The sequence below is a fragment of the Loxodonta africana genome, chromosome 18 (assembly GCF_030014295.1).
Source record: "Loxodonta africana isolate mLoxAfr1 chromosome 18, mLoxAfr1.hap2, whole genome shotgun sequence".
Classification (NCBI taxonomy): domain Eukaryota; kingdom Metazoa; phylum Chordata; class Mammalia; order Proboscidea; family Elephantidae; genus Loxodonta; species Loxodonta africana.
The window spans coordinates 48,430,261-48,450,761 of NC_087359.1; the positions used below are offsets into that span (position 1 = coordinate 48,430,261).

General features: G+C 45.3%; 1 protein-coding gene across 5 annotated transcripts in view; it reads left to right on the forward strand.

The window, feature by feature from the left end:
• The first annotated feature begins 292 nt into the window (after nucleotides 1–292).
• YPEL2 (yippee like 2) overlaps nucleotides 293–20,501 on the forward strand; it is a 65,676-nt gene continuing 45,467 nt past the window's right edge. The window contains exons 1-2 of one of the 5 annotated variants that reach the window (XM_064271304.1): nucleotides 306–411; nucleotides 9,661–12,460. The gene's annotated coding sequence lies outside the window, so the exon portion shown is untranslated. Of the gene's footprint in view, nucleotides 412–724; nucleotides 977–9,660; nucleotides 12,461–17,217; nucleotides 18,645–20,501 lie in introns of those variants that run through there. The other 4 variants (XM_064271303.1, XM_023553530.2, XM_023553532.2 and 1 more) reach the window with 4 other exon arrangements.

Sequence of the window (20,501 nt, forward strand, 5' to 3'; positions counted from 1 at the left end):
CTGACCCTTGCCGGGCCGGACCGGCACTCACTCCACTCCCAGCACCCTCACCCGGCCGGGGCAGAGGGGTGGGGGGTGGGAGGTAGGGGAAGCAGGGGGCGGAGTTCCGTCCTTCGCTGATTGGCTCGGCGTGGATGGGCTGCGGCCGTGCCCGGCCAACCCGCGACGTGTTGCTATGTGCCGAGCGGAGGGGATAGGCGCGGGGGCGCGTCCGTCACGGGGCAGCCCCCGGCCCGGACCCGGAGGGATGCAGAGTGGTGGCAGCGGCGGTGGCGGCGGCGGCGGCGGCGACGACGACTGTGGCTTTAAGAGCGCGCCCGGAGCCCGGGATCCAGCCGGGCGGTCCTTTGCAGCTGCGCACGCCCGCAGAACCCAGCCCAGCGCTGGCGGGACGGAGCAGCCTGCTGCCGGGTGAGGGAGCCGGGCGCGCGGTGCGGGCTGCGCGCGCGTGGGCGTGGGGCGCGTTGACAGCGCGGGCGTCTGGCACCCGGCGCGGGTGTCTGCCCGGTGGCTTCCCCAGCCCGGGTCCCGCGGAGCCCGAGGCGCCGTCCACCCTGCGCGGCCGTGGCGGGGCCCCGCTTAGGGTCCCGATGGGGGTGGCAGGGGCCGGGGGCGGGGAGCTGGCCGCCGGGGCCACGTGACCGGTTTGTTTACAAACACTGCCGGGCTCCGGCTGCGGCCCGCGGAGAGAGCAGAGGCTGCGCCGCCCTGGGGTCGCGGCCGGGGACCTGTGTGCAGGGCCGGGCAAGTCTGCCGTGCGCGGCTTGGCGGGGGACCATGGGGAGACAGGGTGGCCGGTCCCTTTTCGGCTTCTTCCTCGCGGCTTCGGACTCCGTGGGGGCCTGCCTGGGAGCTTCAGACCCTTTCTGTCCCCGGAAGCCAATTGGGACCAGGGAACGCCACCCACGAGGCCCCGCCTCTGGGGGACTGGCCGCCCTCGAAACTCCCGAGAGCGCTTCGCCGGGCCCGAGCCGAGGTAACCGCAGCCGAGTTCTTGCCTGGCCGCTTCCCGGCGCCTCCCCGGTGCCCTTGCCAAGGGGGTGGGCGCAAAATGTAGGGGCCTCTCCAGCGAGTACCTCCCAGGGACTGGCGCGAGGGGTAGCCCTGGCCTCTTACTATTTCTCATAAATTTCCCCTGTTCGGCCGCAGACCTCCCCTGGGTGTCTTTCCCCAAGTAGTGGGCTTTTCTCTTTTCTCAGGTCTTGGGGGTGGCGAGACCTGTTCTTTTGGACCTCTTGCTCAGGGTTCTGCCAACTCTGGCTTCACCCTTTTAGCTACAGGAGTTTAAAAAGCAAAGTGAATGGTCTTCAGATTTCTCTGTTCTGTATGTGGCTGACCCTCCCACAGCCTCACTGCTGTTGAATGGCACAAGAAACTGCTCCTGGGCTTTGCTGGACTTTTGCTTCCTGCCTTCCTTGTTGACTTGCTCTCCTTGCGTTCTGAGAGGTTATTTCAGCGAGCCCTTACTTCTGGTGAGTCTAAAGGCTGACAAGACAGCCACTGTCTTTTTCCCCTGCTCTTCCTACCTTCTAGTCCTGCAAGATATGCAGGATGGGGCTCCCTGTCACTGAGCATTGGGCCAGAAGGGGAGCTGTCAGCTTCCCTGTACCCCACTGGGTCATAGAACATCAGAGGTGCAAAGCAGCAAGGGGCTGGAGAAGTTAAGGGACTTGCCCAAGGTAACAACTCCCTGGCTGTGGGTGGGCTTGGTTCTGATTCTGAGGTTACAGAGCCTGTGATCAGTGGGCTTGGATTCACTCTTCCCTGACTCTCCTTTTACCTAGTGACTGCCACAGGGCCTGCCTAACCTGTGGGCCTAATCTGACTTCTTTCCATCCCTCCCGTCATTTCCTTAGCACTTAATGCTCAGTCCTGCCTGCCTTTGATAAGGAACATTTTCATTTTTCTTAACTGTGATCTGAGTGGCTACAAGTTCTTTCCTGAGGGAGCAGGTCCAGCCTTAGGGGAGCTGTGCAAACTTCACTTTGGCACCTCCCCTATCTCCAGCCCCATGATAGAGTCTTAGGAGGGGAGTGGGGCCCGGGCTCATCCCCTGCTTACGTTTGGCTTTGCCCTATCAGTTTAGGAGTTAACAGTATTTCCAGAATGGTCTTGTTATCTCTGTGCTTGATTGAACTAAAATCAAGAAGCTGGAGGTTAGGGGTTGTTGTTGGGTCCAGTCTGACTTGTAGTGATCCCGTGTACAACAGAACCTAACATTGTTCACTCCTGTGCCATCCTCACAATCATTGCTATGCTTAAGCCCATTGTTGCAGGCACCAAGTCAGTCTGTTTCATTGAGGGTCTTCTTCTATTTTACCAAGCATGATGCCCTTCTCCAAGGCCTGGTCCCTCCTGATAACATGTCCAAAGAATGTGAGACGAAGTCTCACCATCCTCGCTTCTAAGGAGCATTCTGGCTATACTCCTTCCAAGACAGATTTGTTCACTCTTCTGGTAGTCCACGGTTCATTCGTTATTCTGGAAAGTGGAAAATAAATACCATAAGAATATGGTTTTCTTCCCTCTAAGAGACTGGTTTTCAAGCTTTAGCTGGGACTCATAGTAAGACGTTTTTACATAACTGCACACAGGTACACAACTGAAATAAAAGTTCCGGGAAACAGTAATTACCCTTACTACCTGCAGTGTGCTCTTAAAAAAAAGCAACTGTTGGTCATGACCCATTAAGTTGATTTCCTTACCAAAGGGGTCATGGCCCACAGTTTAAGAAATAATACTGTAGGGCAGAGGTCTTCAAACTTACAAGTGTGCGTAAAGATAACCCAAATAGTGTTTTAAAATGCAGTTTGTCAGGATGCTCCTGAGATGTTTATGTCCAGTGGGTCTCAGAAATCTGCGTTTTTAATAAGGGGATCGAGAGATTGTGATGCAGATGGTTGATAAGAAACCCCTGCTCTAGTGAGAATTGGAAGCGATGAACAATGAAATTCAATTAACTTGAATATGAAATACAAAGCCTTAGTCAGGTGTGGGACCTACACTCTGTGTAAGTGCGTGATCCATCATTCAGCTGCAAATCACACTACCCAAGGCTTTGGAAAGTCTAAGGACATAGTGCTGCTTGCTTTCAACTGCCCTAAGAGACAGTCACCCTTCCCACCCCACCTCACCCTGTTTGAGGGCTGCTGTTCACCGTTCTGTACTGTTCCACTGTTTCTAGGTGCGTGGGGATTGGGGGCATGAGTAGTGCTGATGAGTTCATAGATGATGTGAATTTTCACACATCTTAATGATTTTAATAGTTTTGAGGCAGCGGGACAGTCATTGTGCCTGGGGTATTAACAATTGGCCAGCAAAAGAAAAGGGTTGATTTTGTTTATTTTAATATCTGGATATTTCAGACTATGTGGCCTGAGGCAAGGGTAGGCTCCTGACATTGTTTTGAGTGAGGGAAGTCAGGGACCTATATATTGTCAGTTGTTGATAAGTAGATACACAGGTTCCCACACCTCCCTGTCTACCCTAGTCCTGGTTTTTTGCCTTTGTGAGTGTTCAGCTCCTGTGTGCAGGTGTGTCTTATTACCCAGTTTCTGAGGCTGTTATCTCTACCTTCAAGCAGAAACATACACACACCTGATGCAGCCACACATCAGATTTTTCTCTCTTAGTGACTATGTCCAAACATGTTAGTAGAAGAAATTTCTCTGAGTTAGTCAAAGCTGCAATTTAGCTTCAAAAAGGACTCTAAATTATCCAAATTCGGATTTAACTAGGATCCTTCTTGCCAAAGGTGTGCCTTATTTAGGAACATTAACCGTGAGATTGTTTAAATTAACTTTAATAATGTTCATTTTGGCCAGGCAGCTCACATTTAGAATGTTTAATTTTGAGCATATGGAAAAAAGAAAGTAACAAAAGGATGGCAAAGGAATAAGAACAGAAAAAGCAAAGAACGATGTTCAGGTGGGATTCAAATGAAGGGATTAGTTCTGTGTGTAAATTATTTTAGCATTTTACTAGGCTTTGTTAACCAAACCCCTAGGTGCTCTTTTAGAATGAAAGGGTTTAAAGTTCTAGAAAAGGAAGCACCTTTTTGAACTTCAGCCCCTCAGTGATGGAAAGCTAGGCATTGGAAAAATCAAGGCCTGCAGGCTAAAGGTATTTGGTGGTGGTTGTTGTATGCCATCAATTCATAGCAACCCTGTAGGACAGGGTGGAACTGCCCCATAGGGTTTCCTTATGGGAGTTGATATTTTCCATGAAGTTTCCTTAATGGCCCAATTATCTGTAACAAGAGGTGGTACAAACTTGAATCTTAAAGGACTGCACCTACCTGAATTTCCCAGGCAGCTGTGGATACAGCCTTGAGGGCTTATACAACATAAATCAGATTGTGATATTTTGTTTGAAACCTTCCAGTGGCTTCCCATAGCCCTCCAGGCATAACCCAACTCCTTTCCCCATAGGCATTGCCTGTCCACCTCCCCCAGTTTCTCCCACCTCATCTCGGACCAGTCCTCACCTTGTCCTCTCTGCTCCAGCCCTGTTGTCCTTCCTGACATGCTTGTTCCTGTCTCAGGGCCTTTCTACTGGCAGTTCCTCTTCCCAAATGCCCTTTCTCCAAGTTTTTCTTTGTGGCCCCTTCTCTCACCAGGGTCTCAGAGAGCGCTTTCCTGACCAGTTATCTAGAACAGCTGCTCCCCTCATCAGACCTCCATTAAACCCCTTAATGTTCTCTGAAGCACTTTAATGTTGTCTGAAAATGTTACTTATCTACTTGTTTGCTAAAGGAGCCCTGGTGATGCAGTGGTTAAGTGCTCAGTCAGCAGTTCGAACTCACTAGCAGCTCAGCTGGAAAAAGATCTGGCAGTTGGTGTCCTGAAAGATTACAGCCTTGGAAACCCCATGGGGCAGCTCTGCCCAGTCCTTTGGGGTTGCTATGAGTTGAAATTGACTGGGCGGCAATGGGTTTGATTTTTTGGTGGTTTTATTTGCTAGATTGGAAGCCCAGTGAGAGCTTTTGTGTTTTGGTCCCTGCTAACAGTGCCTGGCATAGAGTGGGCACTGGACACATGCTGTTGGTTGAATGAATGAATGAATGAATGAATGAATAAAAAGCAGCAGTCTAGGGTAGGAAATTTTTTTTAAGAGAGGAAAAGATAATTTCTCCCTTCCCTTGGAATGGGATAGTGTTCTCTTAGAATTACTTTCTCTCTGAAATTCTGCTTTTCATATTTTCCATCGCTTTATTTCCTTTACAGACCCGCAAACCCTCTAAAATCTCCATTGCTTTTGTTGTTGTGGAGGTCGTGGTGTTAGTAAGCAACTCTGGCCTCCCCAGTCACCTTATTCTAGGCCTCACTATTTTTTCCTGATAAACATTAGCATTTCTCTCATTAATTCTAAGCCCTCAAAACCAACCCCACTGCCATCCAGTAGATTCTGACTCACAGTGACCCTTGTAGGACAGAGTAGAACTGCCCCACAGAATTTCCAAGGCAGTAAATCTTTATGGAAGCAGACTGTCACATCTTTCTCCTGCAGAGTGGCTGTTGGATTTGAACTGCTGATCTTTTGGTTAGCATCTGAGTGCTTAACCACTGCGCCTCCAGGTCTCCTTTCATTAATACTAGGAGGCACTGTAGGCAGGGCCAAGCGTCTGGACTTTGGAATCAGAAAGACCTGTATAATTAGCTCTGTGACCTTGGGCAATTTACTAAAATTCTCTAAATCTTTGTTCCGTATTAGTAAAATGGAACTAATGATAGTTCCTACAACATAGGGTTGATGGGAGGATTAAATGAGAGAATGCAGGGTAAACACTTGGCACAGAGCCTGGCACATAAGAAGCACTCAGTGCTAGCTTTTAATAACAACACTAATATTCATAATTGGATTACCCCTCTTCTCTGGCTGGAAGGAGTTCCCAATCCATTGAGTTGGGATTGGGCAGAGAAAGGGGGAAAATGACCAGATTTTGAATTAGTTGTAAGTAAATGAAGACCAAAAATGCCACTTAGGTCTATCAGAACTAGAATGGAATTTAGAGATCATCTGATAGGAAACTGATTGCTGCCCAACTTTTAACAAATACCCAGTTGGAAGAAGCAATATTTACAGAAGTTTTTGGAAGGACATGCTGTCTACCTGTTCCTCTGGCCATTCCTGGTTTTATCCTTGGGTTAAACTAGGCCAGCTGAAAGCTGCATGCTTGGGCTGTATTATCTCAACCCTTCCAGAATGGTTTTCACTGAGATAAGCTCCTGTGTCCTGCCCTTTGCTTTCATGGAGAGGCACTGTCAGAAAAGGCTTTATGTAACTTGCTACTGTATTTCTTATACAGATTTATATTGTTGAAGATTTTAAGTACAACCTCAGTATCCACTTTAAGAAATTCATGGGAGAAATTTCTTTCAGAACTGAGTGTCAGGAAAAGCGTTGTTTCTCTGGTGGAACTGGTATGCTTTTTTCTTTGTGAACAATTGGAAATTTATGACTGATCATATTTCCCTTTTTGCATTGGCTGCCAGGGAGCACAGAGCCAAATTTGTGGCTTAATTTTAGTAACTGCCTAGGGCCCTGCATGCTAATTTTTTCCAGTGTTAACCTTATGATTTTTATCCTCTAATTTTTTGTTTATCCTCTAACCTTTTATTCCTGTAATTTTAAGTTAATAATTTTCTATTAATTAGATATATGTACAATTGGGGTATTAAAGTCCATTTTAGGTTACATTTTAGAGAGATAAACATTGAGGCTGAAATAGGCAAAAGGGACTTCCTTAATACACCACTAATTAGGGCAAAGGAGACTATAAACCATATTCTTTGATTCTCAGGTCAAGGGCTCTTTCTACTCCTGTATATTCTAGAAAAATACCAACATCTGAGGTAAACTCTAAATAGCCCATAATGGCCCAATACTAGGCAAAGAAGAGAGTGCTGCCTGCGTGGTGCCACGTTGCAACCCACACTCCTATTTCCTGGCTGAGCCGGCAACACTTGTGCCCTCGCCCCATCAGTGACAGAGCAGTCAAAAACATCACCCCTCCCCCGTAGTCCTGAGAATGTAGTGTGTCCAGACTTTAGTGGCCTTGACCTGAAACTAGATTGCTGGGCAGGGATGGGTTACCCAATGAGCAAGGTACGCACGGGCTTACTGGTGTTTACCTACTAATCTGTAGTTCACAGTTTCACCTGTTTTTCATCTTCAAAGGCATGGTGAAACCTATGTGGAATTGTATACTACAGATTAGTAAGTAAACACAATTAACCTCATGTATACCTTGCTTACTGGTTAATCTGCTGCTGTTGCCAGGTCAGAGTGAAATTAGCTTCTAGTGCCTGGAGTTCCCTTGTCTTGCCAGGCAAGGGTGGCCTGACATCCATATGGCAAATGGTGCTGTGGAGGCTCAAACAAGGTCTTCCAGGTGTGAACAGTGGCTGAGTTTGGTTGTATTGAAGATAGTGGACTTACTTTGTTTTATCTGACATCAGATTAATTAAATTAAGGCAATATTGACCATCCTGATAATTTATTTTGTTTTCTCAAGGAGCTCTGGTTAGGAGTACCTGGAGCGAGGGAGCACAGGCTTGGAGCAAACATTCCTGTTTTGAGCTAGAGAAGAGGAACCTCTGGCCTGGGGCTACAACTCAACCTTGGCTTTGTTTTACTTTCGGGTAATAATCATTCAACAACAGATAGCAGGGCCTTTGGAAGGTACAGATGAGTTAAGATACAGACCCTGCCCCTAAGAGTTCGAATAGAAGTGATAAAGGCCTATGTGTAAATAACCAGAGGACTAGGTAGAAAGAGTTTGGAGTCATTACCAAATCAAAACCAGACCAAACCCGTCCATCATCTAGTAGATTCAGACTCATAGCTACCCTATAGGACAGTAGAACTGCCCCACAGGGTTTCCAAGGAGCTGGTAGATTAGAACTGCTGATCTTTTGGTTAGCAGAGGCACCAAAAGAAGGTGGGTTTTTTTGAGACTGGAGGTGAGGAGGGTTTAAATGTGCAGAAACTGGTAGATGGAGAGGGTAATTCAGGGGAAAAGGTGCAAAGGCACAGAGGCATGTACGTAAGAGGGGATGGTGTGGCGAATGCTCAGTAGGCACGTAAAAGATGGGGAGGAGAATACTGAGACTGTTTGGGCCACCATTGCTGCAGTTAAGAGCAACTCCATGGGTGTGGACTGTCACCTCCATTCAGAGTAGAAATTTTAAAGATTAAGAGCTGTGAACAATAGCTAACTGGCACGGACAATAAACCAAACCAAACTCATTGCGATGGAGTTGATTTTGACTCATAGCAATCCTAGAGGACAGTAGAACTGCCCCATAGGGTTTCCGAGAAGTGGCTGGTAGATTCAAACTGCCACCTTTTTGATTAGCAGCCAAGTTCTTAACCACTGTGCCTCCAGGGCTCCACCATGGATAATAATAAAAAAAAGAAACCCAAACCTAGTGCTGTTGAGTCGACTCCGACCCATAGTGACCATATAGGACAGAGTAGAACTGACCCATCGAGTTTACAAGGAGCGCCTGGCGGATTTGAACTGCCGACCCTTTGGTTCACAGCCGTGGCACTTAACCACTACACCACCAGGGTTTCCCCATGGATAATAGGTTTCCCTATGGATAATAGTGAGACTATTCCCACTGATCCCCAAATTTGGTTTCCGTAGAATTTCTCAGTCCCATCAAAGGCCTATAAAACCAGAATCTTCAGGATGTGAAATCCATAATAAAAATAAGCAAACAGCAACCAAAAAAATGTTTTCTCTAGGTTTTTCAAATGTAGCCAATTGCACACGTCTGAAGTTGGGAACCCAACTTTGGTGGTTTATCTCCCTGGCAGAAACCAAATTACTAAGCATCCTCCTTTGGTCTCCCTTCCCTTTGCTCTCTCCTTTTTTGCCTCTTTCTTTTCTTTTTGTTCGTGTCTCTCCTGTACATATCATCTATTATATGTCTCTTATTACCAATTTGGTCTTCATTGGGCATCCCTCCCTAAGTTGATATGCCACCAAATGGACCATAAGGTAGAAATGAATTCTTTCAGTATTTGCTGTATTAATAGAATAAACATGTATATTGTATTTCTTTAAGAGCAACATCTAAATTAAGTAGCCTTAATTAGTTTTGCTTGTTGTTATTGTTGTTAGGTGCCATCGAATTGGAAGTTTGCTTACATGGCTCTTAATTTGATTCCTTTAGGAAAAAAAGTATCCCCACGTTTGACTATAGCCTTAAAGCTAAATAGCAGGAAGGTATAATAAGAACTGAAAAATATCTCTTGGTGTGTGTCAAATTTCCAGTTGTCCCACCTTCTGGGTAAGGTTATTCTCTCTCCTCATTTCTTTTCTCCTGTTTCTTCAATTTAAGGCTGAAGCATTGAGCCCACCCTGACATCTTTGTTTTGCACTGTAATTAGTTGACATAACCTCTTCCTCTAAATGACTCAACAGTATCGGGTTTAGCCTCTTCCTCTGGGAGCCATTCTGCCTGAAGCCCTGGAGGGCTCAGACTTCTTTTTGACTTGAAGAATCCACTTGGGGTGGGGGACATGATTCAAATTCTGATCCTGGTCCTTTCTAGCAGAGTGACCTTGGGCAAATTGCTGAACCTCTCAAGCTTTTCTTTCCTCATCTGGAAAATAGGAATAATCATACTCTAATGCCTGCCTCCCTAGGTTTTTGTGAAGATTAATTGAAATAATGCATATCAAGTACCTGGCCTTTTGCCCAGCCCAAAATAGAGAATCGTAGAGTCCTGGACATCCAACCATTTCAGGAGGTAGTGTATGATCAAGAACCAGTGGTACTGAAAGAAGTCCAAGCTGCACTGAAGGCATTGGGGAAAAACAAGGCTCCAGGTATTGACAAAATACCAACTGAGATGTTCCAACAAATGGACGCAACACTGGAAGCATTCACTTGTCTATGCCAGGAAATATGGAAGACAGCTACGTGACCAACTGACTGAAAGAGATCCATATTTGTGCCCATTGCAAAGAAAGGTGACCCAACAGAATGCGAAAATTATCGAACAATATCGTTAATATCACATAGAAGTAAAATTTTGCTGGAGGTAATTCAAGAGTGGTTGCAGCAGTACATCAACAGAGAGCTGTCAGAAATTCTAGTCGGAATCAGAAGAGCACATGGAATGAGGGATATTATTGCTGATGTCAGATGAATCTTGGCGGAAAGAGAATACTAGAAAAATGTTTACCTGTGTTTTATTGACAGCAAAAGCATTCATCTGTGTGGATCATAAGAAATTGTGGATAGGATAGTGAAGAATAGGAATTGCAAAACATTTACTTGTGCTCATGTGGAACCTGTACATAGACCAAGAAGCAGTTGTTTGAACAGAACAAAGGGATATTGCAGTGTTTTAAAATCAGGAAAGGTGTGCATCAGGGTTGTATCCTTTCAACATACTTATTCAATCTATATGCTGAGCGAATAATCTGAGAAGCTGGACTAAATGAAAAAGAACGTGGCATCAGGACTGGAGGAAGACTTATTAACAACCTGCAGTATGCAAATGACACAGCTTTGCTTGCTGAAAGTAAAGAGGACTTGAAGCACTTACTGATGAAGATCAGAGACCACAGCCTTCAGTATGTATTACACCTCAACATAAAACAAAAATCCTTGAAACTGGACCAATAAGCAACATCATGATAAATGGAGGAAATATTGAAGTTGTCAGGATTTAATTTTACTTGGATGCACAATCAACACTCATTGAAGCAGCAGTCAAGAAATCAAGTGATGTATTGCATTGGGCAAGTCTGATGCAAAAGACCTCTTTAAAGTGTTCGAAAGCAAAGATATCACCCTGAGGATTAAGGTGCACCCAACCCAAGCCATGGTACTTTCGGTCACCTCATATGCATGCTAAAGCTGGACAATGAATAAGGAAGACCGAAGAAGAATTGATGCCTTTGAATTATGGTGTTGCTGAAGAATATTGAATATACCATGGACTGCCAAAAAAACAAACAAATCTGTCTTGGAAGAAGTACAGTCAGAATGCTCCTTAGAAGTGAGGATGGTGAGACTTCGTCTCATGTACTTTGGACATGTTATGTTGAGGGACCAATCCCTGGAGAAGGACATCATGCTTGGTAAAGTAGAGGGACATAAAAAAAAAAAAAAAAACAAAGACCCTCAATAAGGTGGATTGACACAGTGGCTGCAACGATGGGGTCAAGCACAGCAATAATTGTGAGGATGGAGCAGGACCGGGCAGTGTCTTGTTCTGTTGTACGTAGGGTTGCTGTGAGTCGGAACCAACTCAACAGCACCTAACAACAGCAGTCCTTGAGGTTGGTGGTTCAGACCCACCCTACTGCTTCATGGGAGAAAGACCTGGTGATCTGTTCCCGTGAAGATTACAGCATAGAAAACCCTATGGGGCCAGCTCTACTGTGTTGCATGGGGTTGCTGTGAGTCAGAATCGACTTGTTGGCACCCAACAACAACAGAGTCCTGGAGGCTTATTTGCAGTTGCTCCAGCGCCTCAGATGACTCCCCGCTGCCCCTTCCCTTACCTCCCACCTCCCTTCAGAACACTTACTGAGCTCTTTACTGCATGCCAGGCTCTGGGCCAGGTATAAGGGGTGATTAACCAGAAATGGTCTCTGGCCAGGAATGGCTCACAATCTAGTGGGAAGACTGAACCATGAACAACTAACATTATGAAAGTTTCTGAAATTATATGAAAAAGCTGCCCTGGCAATGTGCATGTCTCCCTTTCATGTGCCAGGCGTATTAAAATCTATCTGCCCTTCTCATACAGAGAAGAAATCCAGAAATGTGCTGTAGATTCACTTCAGATTCTCCCCACCCCACCCTCTTTCCTTGCCTCTCTCCTTCAGTAAATGACACCTCTAGATGACAGTTTAATAATTCCTAGATCAAAACACATCCATCTTTGGGCTGGTGGTAGCTGGGACTTTAGACATACAGGCATTTTTTTGAAAGTGCCTGTCTCCTTTATTGTGCTTGAGTTTTAAGTTCAATTTCCAAATTCCAATTGTGGAAAGGCAGGGAGCCCAGGCACAGATGTCAGAGTCTAGAGTTTGGGATTTATTTGAATTGGGAGATTAAAGTGAGAAAGCCAAAGGCATGCTGACAGCTGAATCACAGAATTGTATTGGCAGATTTGGGATGCATGGTTTGTAACGAATTGGGGCCCCAGCTGTGCCTTGGGGGACTAGCAGTTAAAGAGACATCAAGGTCACATAATGCCTGTAGTCTAAAGGACTCATTCTTTTATTCAGCAGATGTTCAAGTGTGGGAGATACGTGACAATCAAATAATCACCCTAATAGAAGTAAAACTGTAACTGTGATAAGTGCTGCTCTGCAAGTGGGGAGTATGGGAATCGGGGCAAGTTCCCTGGTGAAGTAACCTGTGAAGATTGGTGGCATCTCTTACCATTTTTTTTTTGGAAGCTTCATCTAAATTTTTATTAATGTGAGTTTTTAAAAACAAGCATCCATACTGGTGTGGAAGGGAGAGAAGGGAGAAGGGGAGGGCAGAGGAGAAGGGAGGAATTCTGCTTTATTGGTAATGAACTCCAGGTTCATCCCATCGTGAATTTCATAGTTGTCCAGGCACATGTGGTCCTTAAAATTGTGCACCCTTCTTTCAGGGCAGTCTTGTTCCAATGGGTGCCAGTTTGGGCTGCAGTCAGCTTCTTAAAGGTCCCCAGTGGGGTCATCAGTGTTGTATTTAACATGGATCTTCTTCCCCAGATGGTCATTGCAAACCACCACATCATCCTGGCTGGAGCGAAGTCACTTCCTCCTAGATTGAACACTGAGCCCTGCTGCCCCTTACCCTGTTTTCTAAGACCTTTTTTTTCCCTTGATAGATCTTCCAAATGGCTGTTTTTCAAAGTAGTTAAAGTATAGCCCTGTCTGGAAGTAGGGTAATAGACCGGATTCCTCTTTGGGCCCCAGATCATGGGAAAAATGTATTTGTTTTGTTTTAACCAGGATTATCTTCTGAGCATGGTCAAATACAAAGGCCAGGACTGATGTTGAAGGATGGCATTCTCTGGGGGGTGAGGGAAAAGGGCAGATTTGGCCCTCTTTTCACACGTGCAGTAGGGGCGGAGTTGAAGCATCCTTTCCCTCTGAACCTGAGCCAACTCTGACACTTCACTTTTCTCTGATTCAGTAGCAGCTCAGACTGCCCTGGGGGTTCTGTGGGGACCACCCTGGAGAAGGTGCCTGGGAGGGGGAAGGCTGAGGGCTTTTCTCTGGGGTCCAATGTCACTGCCAGCCTGGGAGAGTCCCTTGAGAAGCCAACCTAGGGGGCTGCAGAGATGGTGAGAAGGGCCAGGGAGGCGCAGAATGGGAAATATTTCTGCTCTCAGACAGCAGATGAGTAAAACCATCAGAGGATTGTGTGGTGTGGCTTATTGAAGACATGACTCCACAGTACTGAGTTTCAGACTCCATTTGCCAGCCCAGGTGCACTGGCATCACAAAATTTTGCTAGCTTTTTAACTTCATGGAGCACTGATGGTGTGTCAGTCCCGTGTAATAACCAGAGTTAGATAATTTAAAGGCACTGGACAAAAAGTAAGTAAGTAAAGACATTTAAAAATTACCAACTTTACAGGGCAGGACAGTTTCACTGATGGCCACTCATTTTAGTCAATAAACATTTTATTAAGACTCTCCAATGTGCTGGACACTGTGCAAGTCTTGGGGGAAACAAGTAAGATTGGACCTCTGACTTCATGAAGTTCCCAGTCTGAACAGTGTGATCAAATGGCATTCCAGAGAAAAATGCAGAATTCCTTGTGTGCTGGGGCCCTCGTTCTGCCTTGGGTCTTATTTGAGCTTGGTATCTTTAAGAAGAGTAGGTATTCACCAGACTCCTGGGTGGTGCAAACGGTTAATGTGCTTGGCTGCTAACTTAAACGTTGGAGGTTCAGGTCACCGAGAGGCACCTCAGAAGAAATGTCTGGCAATCTACTTCCAGAAAATCAGCCAGTGAAAACGTTAGACCAGCTCTACTCTCACACACATGGGGTCAACCCAAAAGCAACTGGTTAGTTAGGCATTTATCAGGCAGAGAAGATAAAGGCATTTCAGGTAACTGAAACAGCTTGAGAGAAGGCACAGTGTATGAAAGAGCTTGATCTGTTGGGGAAACAGAGGTTTGGGGTGGGTTGGGGAGGTGGTAAGAGATGAAAAGAATTGAGCCCAGGCTCCTTGTATACCACTTGAGTGGTTGGACCATGTGCTATAGACTGCTAGGAAACCACTGAAGGTTTTGAAACATGAGAGAGATGTGATCAGATTGTGTTTTATAAATAGAATTCTAGAATGAGCTAGGGAGAGAAAGGCCTAAGTCAGGAAGACCTGTTAGAAGGCTACTGTAAAATGATAGAGAAGGTGGGGCTTTTACAGTGGGGCTGGTGGTGGCTGGGATGGTGTCCAGAGAGTGGATTTATGAGACAGAACCGACCATCTAGAGGACAGATGAAGTATGAGATAAAGGGAAGGAGAGAGTGAAGGACGTTTTCTGCTTGGGCAACTGAATGTTCAGGAGGAAGTGACAGAATTGGGGTGAAGGTGATGGGAGTCAAGGGGATGGGAGAAGATGGTGTTGTCTTCGGACGTGTTTAGTTTGAAATGCCTTCATAGGAGCTAGATAGAGATGTGCGTGAGAAAGGGGTCTAGGGTTCAGGACTGGGAGGCAGAAGTTTAGAAGAATTGAGAGGATGTGAAGAAGAGGCCCAGGGAAGCAGGCAGTTGAAGACATGTTGTGGAAGCAACACAAAAGGAGGAGGATGGAGGAAGAGCAGGTGGTGAATTGAGGCTTAGTCAGAAAGGTAGAAAAACCTGAAGAGGTAAGGTGAGGCCCACAAAAAAATTTTCAGGGAAAAGCAGCCCAGCAGAGTCAAATGCAGCACCAAGGCTGAATGTTATTGTGTGCTGTTGAGTTAATTCCACCTCGTGGTGACCCGATGTGTCAGGGCAGAACTGTCCCATGGGTTTTCCAGGCTATAGTCTATGGGAGAAGATTACCAGGTCTTTTCTTCTGCAGAGTGCTTGGTGGGTTCACACCACCAACCTTTAGGTTAGCAGCTGAGCGCTTAACCGTTGTGCCATCAGGGCTCCTTTTAGGCCGAATAATGTTAGCATTCAAAAGTATTAGTATTTGGACTTGGCATGTTGGAGGCTTCCCACATTTTTGTTACTCAAAAGCCTGGTTGTGATAAATGATATTCATGGAGCATTGCTAGAAGGTTCCGTAGCTCCTTCATTCCTCTGGAGAGTCTATATATTTTTTTTTTATCAGTGGATCCAACCAGACCATCAGAAATTCATGTTGTTGGACTGTCCTGATTTGGCCCCCTGTAGACTCCCTTTTACAGAATTGCACTTGGTTGGTTATGCTGTCTGTTTTCATGGAGGGACACTCTAAGAAACCACCTTGAAAGAGGGTACTTGGCAGGAACTGGTGGAGTGTGCTGGGGATCTTGTCCACTGGATGGCTCTTTGTTTGCTCCACCACATTCCACAGGAGAAATCTCTCTTAGAAAACCTGTGTCCTGAGCAACCAAGAGGAAACCCTGGTGGCATAGTGGTTAAGAGCTATGGCTTCTAACCAAGAGGTCGGCAGTTTGAATCCACCAGGCACTCCTTGGAAACTCTATGGGGGCAATTCTACTCTGTCCTATGGGGTCGCTGTGAGTCGGAATCAATAGACGGCAAAGGGTATGGAGCAACCAAGATGTTTTTTATTTATTTATTTTTTAAATTGTATTGTGCTTTAGGTGAAAGTTTGCAGCTCCAGTTAGTTTCTCATTAAAAAAATGATATGTATCAGTTTTTGTGATATCAGTTGCAATCCCCACAATGTGACTGCACTCTCCCTCTTTCCACCTCGACTTCCCCTATGTTGTGTGTTGTCTTTCCCTTCACCAAAGTTGACACTTGTCTACTCTGTAGTTAGAGATTTGCCCTCCTCATCCCTCTCTACCCTGGTAACTATCAAAGAATGTTTTTTTCTGTGTGTAAACCTTTTTGTGAGTTTTTGTAATAGCAGTCTCATACAATATTTGTCCTTTTGTGACAGATCTATTTCACTTAGCATAATGCCCTCCAGATTCATCCATGTTGTGAGATGTTTCCTGGATTCATCATTGTTCTTTATTGTTGTGTAATCTGTTGTGTGTATGTACCATAATTTGTTTATCCATTTATCTGGTCATGGGCACTTAGGTTGTTTCCATCTTTTTGCTATTATAAATAGTGCTGCAGTGAACATGGGTGTGCATATGTCTATCCATGTGACAGCTCTTACTTCTCTAGGACATATTCCTAGCTTTTTAAGGAGGCACCATATTGTTTTCCATAGTGGTTGTACCATTTTACATTCCCACCAGCAGTGCATAAGAGTTCCAATCTGTCCGCAACCTCTCCAACATTTATTATTTTCTGTTATTTTTAAATTAGTGCAAGTATTGCCGGGGTGAGATGGCGTCTCATTGTAGTTTTGATTTGCATTTCTCTAAGGACCGATGATCACAAGCATTTCTTCATGTGTCTACTAGCTGCCTGAATGTCTTCTTTGGTCAAGTGTCTGTTCATATCCTTTGCCCATTTTTAATTGGATTATTTGTTTTTTCGTTGTTGAGATGTTGAAAGAAGTATTTTGCAGATTTTAGAGAAGATGTTTTTATGGGAAATATCAGCCTTATAACTGCTGATGTTCGCCCCACCCCTGGTTACTAGGGAGCCGAAAGCCAAATTTGCATCACTGATTATTTAGCAGAAGGCGTTGGTGATTCAATGGTAAAACTTTGCCTTTCATGCGGGAGACCAGGGTTCAATTCCCAGCCAGTGCACCTCGTGCATCCACTACCTGTCTGTTAGTGGAGGTTTGCATGTCGCTATGATGCTGAACAGGTTTCAACCGAGCTTCCAGACTAGGACAAACTAGGAAGAAAGGATTGGTGATCTACTTCCAAAAATCAGCCAGTGAAAACTCTGTGGATCCCAATGGTCTGATCTGCAGCTGATCATGGAGGTGGCACAGGTATCAAACAGTGTTTTATTGTGTATGGGTCATGCCAACTCAGCAGCAGCTAACCACACCAACAATTATTTAGCGGTTGAGCAGCATGCATTTCTGTGTCCTGACTTCCCTTTTGTTCTTACTTTAATTACCCTACTCTAATTTCTTAATCTATTTTTAATCTTATTGTATGTGGTTTTTGTAAGCCAATCTTAAATCCTTTTTGGAGCTGAGAGTCTTATAAGGAAAGAAGGAAGCTATTGATAAACTTTAGCAAGTATCCTTAGTAATTTATCTTCAGATAGTTTGGTTTCTTTATATTATTTGTGATTGAAATTGTAGAAAAAAAAAAAAAAACTGAAGTAATATCTGAACCCCTGATAGCCAGTGGGCCACAGCTACTTACATGTAAGTTTCAGGATATTCAAGGGGAACTGCCTTTTGTCTATGCAGATGTTCTAACAGATGGAAGCTCACAAGGGCCTCCCCAGGCAAAGTGCTGAACTCAGGGCTATGTGGTAAATACGTTGCCCTGCTAACAGATGTTGCAAAGGGTCCATCCAGCAGCAGTCTCTGAGTGGGCTGTTTGTGCGGCTAGCGTGTTCTCTGACCTCACTGAAATAAAAGTCTTAACAGAATGAAGGTTGGTAGATGAATGCTCTGCTCTGCAGGGGATTCAGTTGGCAGAGACAGTACTACAACATGGAATCGGGACTTAAGAGCTGAAGGAACCCTCGGGATCATGTAGGATTATCATTTGATGGATAATCCTCCTGAAATCAAAACTAGGCCCCTGTTTTTTTGTGTCCAGGGTAGAGATGAGTGGTTGGTTTTGTTTACGAAGGAAAGTGTCTTCTTGAATATCCAGGCTGGTTTTTATTACCAACTGGATTGATTTGAAATGCCACTTGGGTCCAGTGCTTTATAAGGGGTAACATAAAATAATGACAGGGATTTTCCTGTGTGCGTTCCACATCAGCCCAATGGCGGTTTTAATAGGGGCATTTCAGTCAAGTTTTATGCAGTGGCCCCATCACTAGGTTTAGCGGAGTCACTACAGACCCACAGAGGGGACTTTTCCAGTGCACTAAGTGATGGAGTGGTCTGTTTGGGGTGACATAGCAATAATGTCAGGTCCCCAGCTAAGCCACAAAAACCTGCTTAAACCACAGTGTACCTTTAAGTGGATTAGTGTAGGGCCTAACCCCCTAACCACCATGAGTCAACCTGGGAGGTAGAAGCACTGCTTGTTTTGGTCTTGTGAATAGGAACAGTTCCCTGCGCTTTCTCTCCCTTGCTGGTAATGATTATAGCTGATTAAGGTTATTGAGTACCAACCACCTGCCAGGTGCTGTGCTGAGCATTTCGCTTGCATTGTCTCACGTGCTTTTTTTTCTCATATATGAGGTAGGCACTGATGTTATCCACATCTTCTAGGTAACTTGTCCATGGTCATGCAGCTGGTGAGAAGAAGAACCAGAACTTGAACCCAGATCCACCTGCCTCTAGAGCCTTCACTCCTAACCATTGGACAACACTGCCATGTACTTCTCTCATGTAGCAGGCCAGGGCAACTGGATCTCTCTCTGCTGTTTGGTCTGGCTTCAGGATTCTGGTGAGATTAGGAATAGGGAAGGAAGGCCTACCATAGTCACTTCATCTCATTTTTTTTCTCCCTGAAGTGACTTGCCTGCTGCCTTTCCATTGCCACCACTTATTTATTGCTTCCAATCAGGCATCTCTTTCCTCACTCATGGGGGAGCAGGACATGGCTCCTCAGTCGAGTTGTACCCCTACCCTCCTGTCATTACAACTAGCATAAAGCCCTTTTCTGACTTTCTAAGAGTTTCTATAATAAATGAGAGAGAGAAAAAAAACTGAAAAAGTGGTTAAACCATTACTCTAGGAGCCCAGTATATATGTATTTTTAAGTTAGACCCAGTAAATTCACAGAATGGGCATGGTTGCCAAAGATAGACATTTGATTTATACCCAGGTTTATAGTCTAGAAGTACCCTGGTTTTCCTGGGCATCTCATCACAGAATCTGAGTGGAGGTTGCTGGGGATATGGGGGATTGGTTGGGACCTTGGGGCCCAGAATAACTTCGAGTCCTGCCTCATTACCTGGAGGGGGAAGGGAGGGGCTGCAGTCACATCTGCTATCCACCCAGGTAAGTGGACTGGTATAGTCTGTAGCCTAAGGAAGCAGAAAGAGTTCAATTCAATGTATGTGTTCAGCCTCTACTGTGTGCTTTGTGTGCTCTGTCGCTATGAGTCGGAGTCGACCTGATGGCAATGGATTGGTTTTGTTGTGCCCTGTGGCTTGGAGCCCTGGTGGTGTAGCGATTAAGAACTTGGCTGCTGACCAAAAGGTTGGCAGTTTGAATCCACCAGTTGGTCCTTGTAAACTCTATGGGGTAGTTCTGTGCTGTCCTGTAGGGTCACTATGAGTCTGAATCAACTCAATGGCAATGAGTTTGGTTTTTTTTTTTGTTTGTTTTATGGTGTTCTCTGTGCTGCTGAGTTCAGAGGGTACAAAAATGACTAAAATGTGGTCTCTGCTCTTGGAGCTTACAGTATAGTAAGGGGTACAGATTCAGAAAAGGACAGTTTTAATATAGGTTAAGTGTTAAGATAGACGTGAGGACAGAGGAGGGGCTACTAAGCCCAATGCTGAGGTGACAGTTGAGCCAAGTCATGATGGACAGGTGAGAGCCTGGTGAGAGTTGGGAAGAATGTGTCAGGCTGAGGGAATGGCATCAACAAAACCATGGAACCATGCAGTGCAAGCGTGGTATGTTAGGGGGAATTGCAAAGAGTTAAAGGAGTACCAGTAGTGCAACAGTTAAGAGCTTGGCTGCTAACCGGAAGGTTGGCGGTTGGAACCCACCAACTGCTCTGCAGGAGAAAGATGTGGCAATCTGCTTCCATAAAGATTACAGTGTTGGAAACCCTGTGGGGGTAGTTCTACTCTGTTCTGTAAGGGCTGCTATGAGTCGGAATTGACTCAGTGACACACAACAGCAACACAGCAGAAAGAATTTGGTCCAGGTTGCCAAATCCCAGGCACTGAGGAGAGTTCCTGACACATGGTAGACCTTTAAATGCTAATTGTATAAATGAAATATAGAGTATGAGATGGTGAAGGTGAGTCTGAAGCCATACATGAGAGTCAGTGGTAGGTGGGTGTCAGCAGTAGTATACACCTGGGATTCATTGTATGTTTCTGTGTGCCAGGCACTATGCTGAACATTTTATATGTATTAGCTTAGTTAATCATCACAAGAATGCTATAAGATAGATATTATTATTATTATCCCTATTTTTTTTTTTTTTATGAGGAAAGTGAGGCCCAGACGGGTTAAGTAACTTGTCCAAGGTCACATACCTAGTAAATGATAGAGCTGGAATTTGAATGCCAAGAGTCTGGTTCCAGAACTGGAATTTGAATGCCAAGAGTCTGGTTCCAGA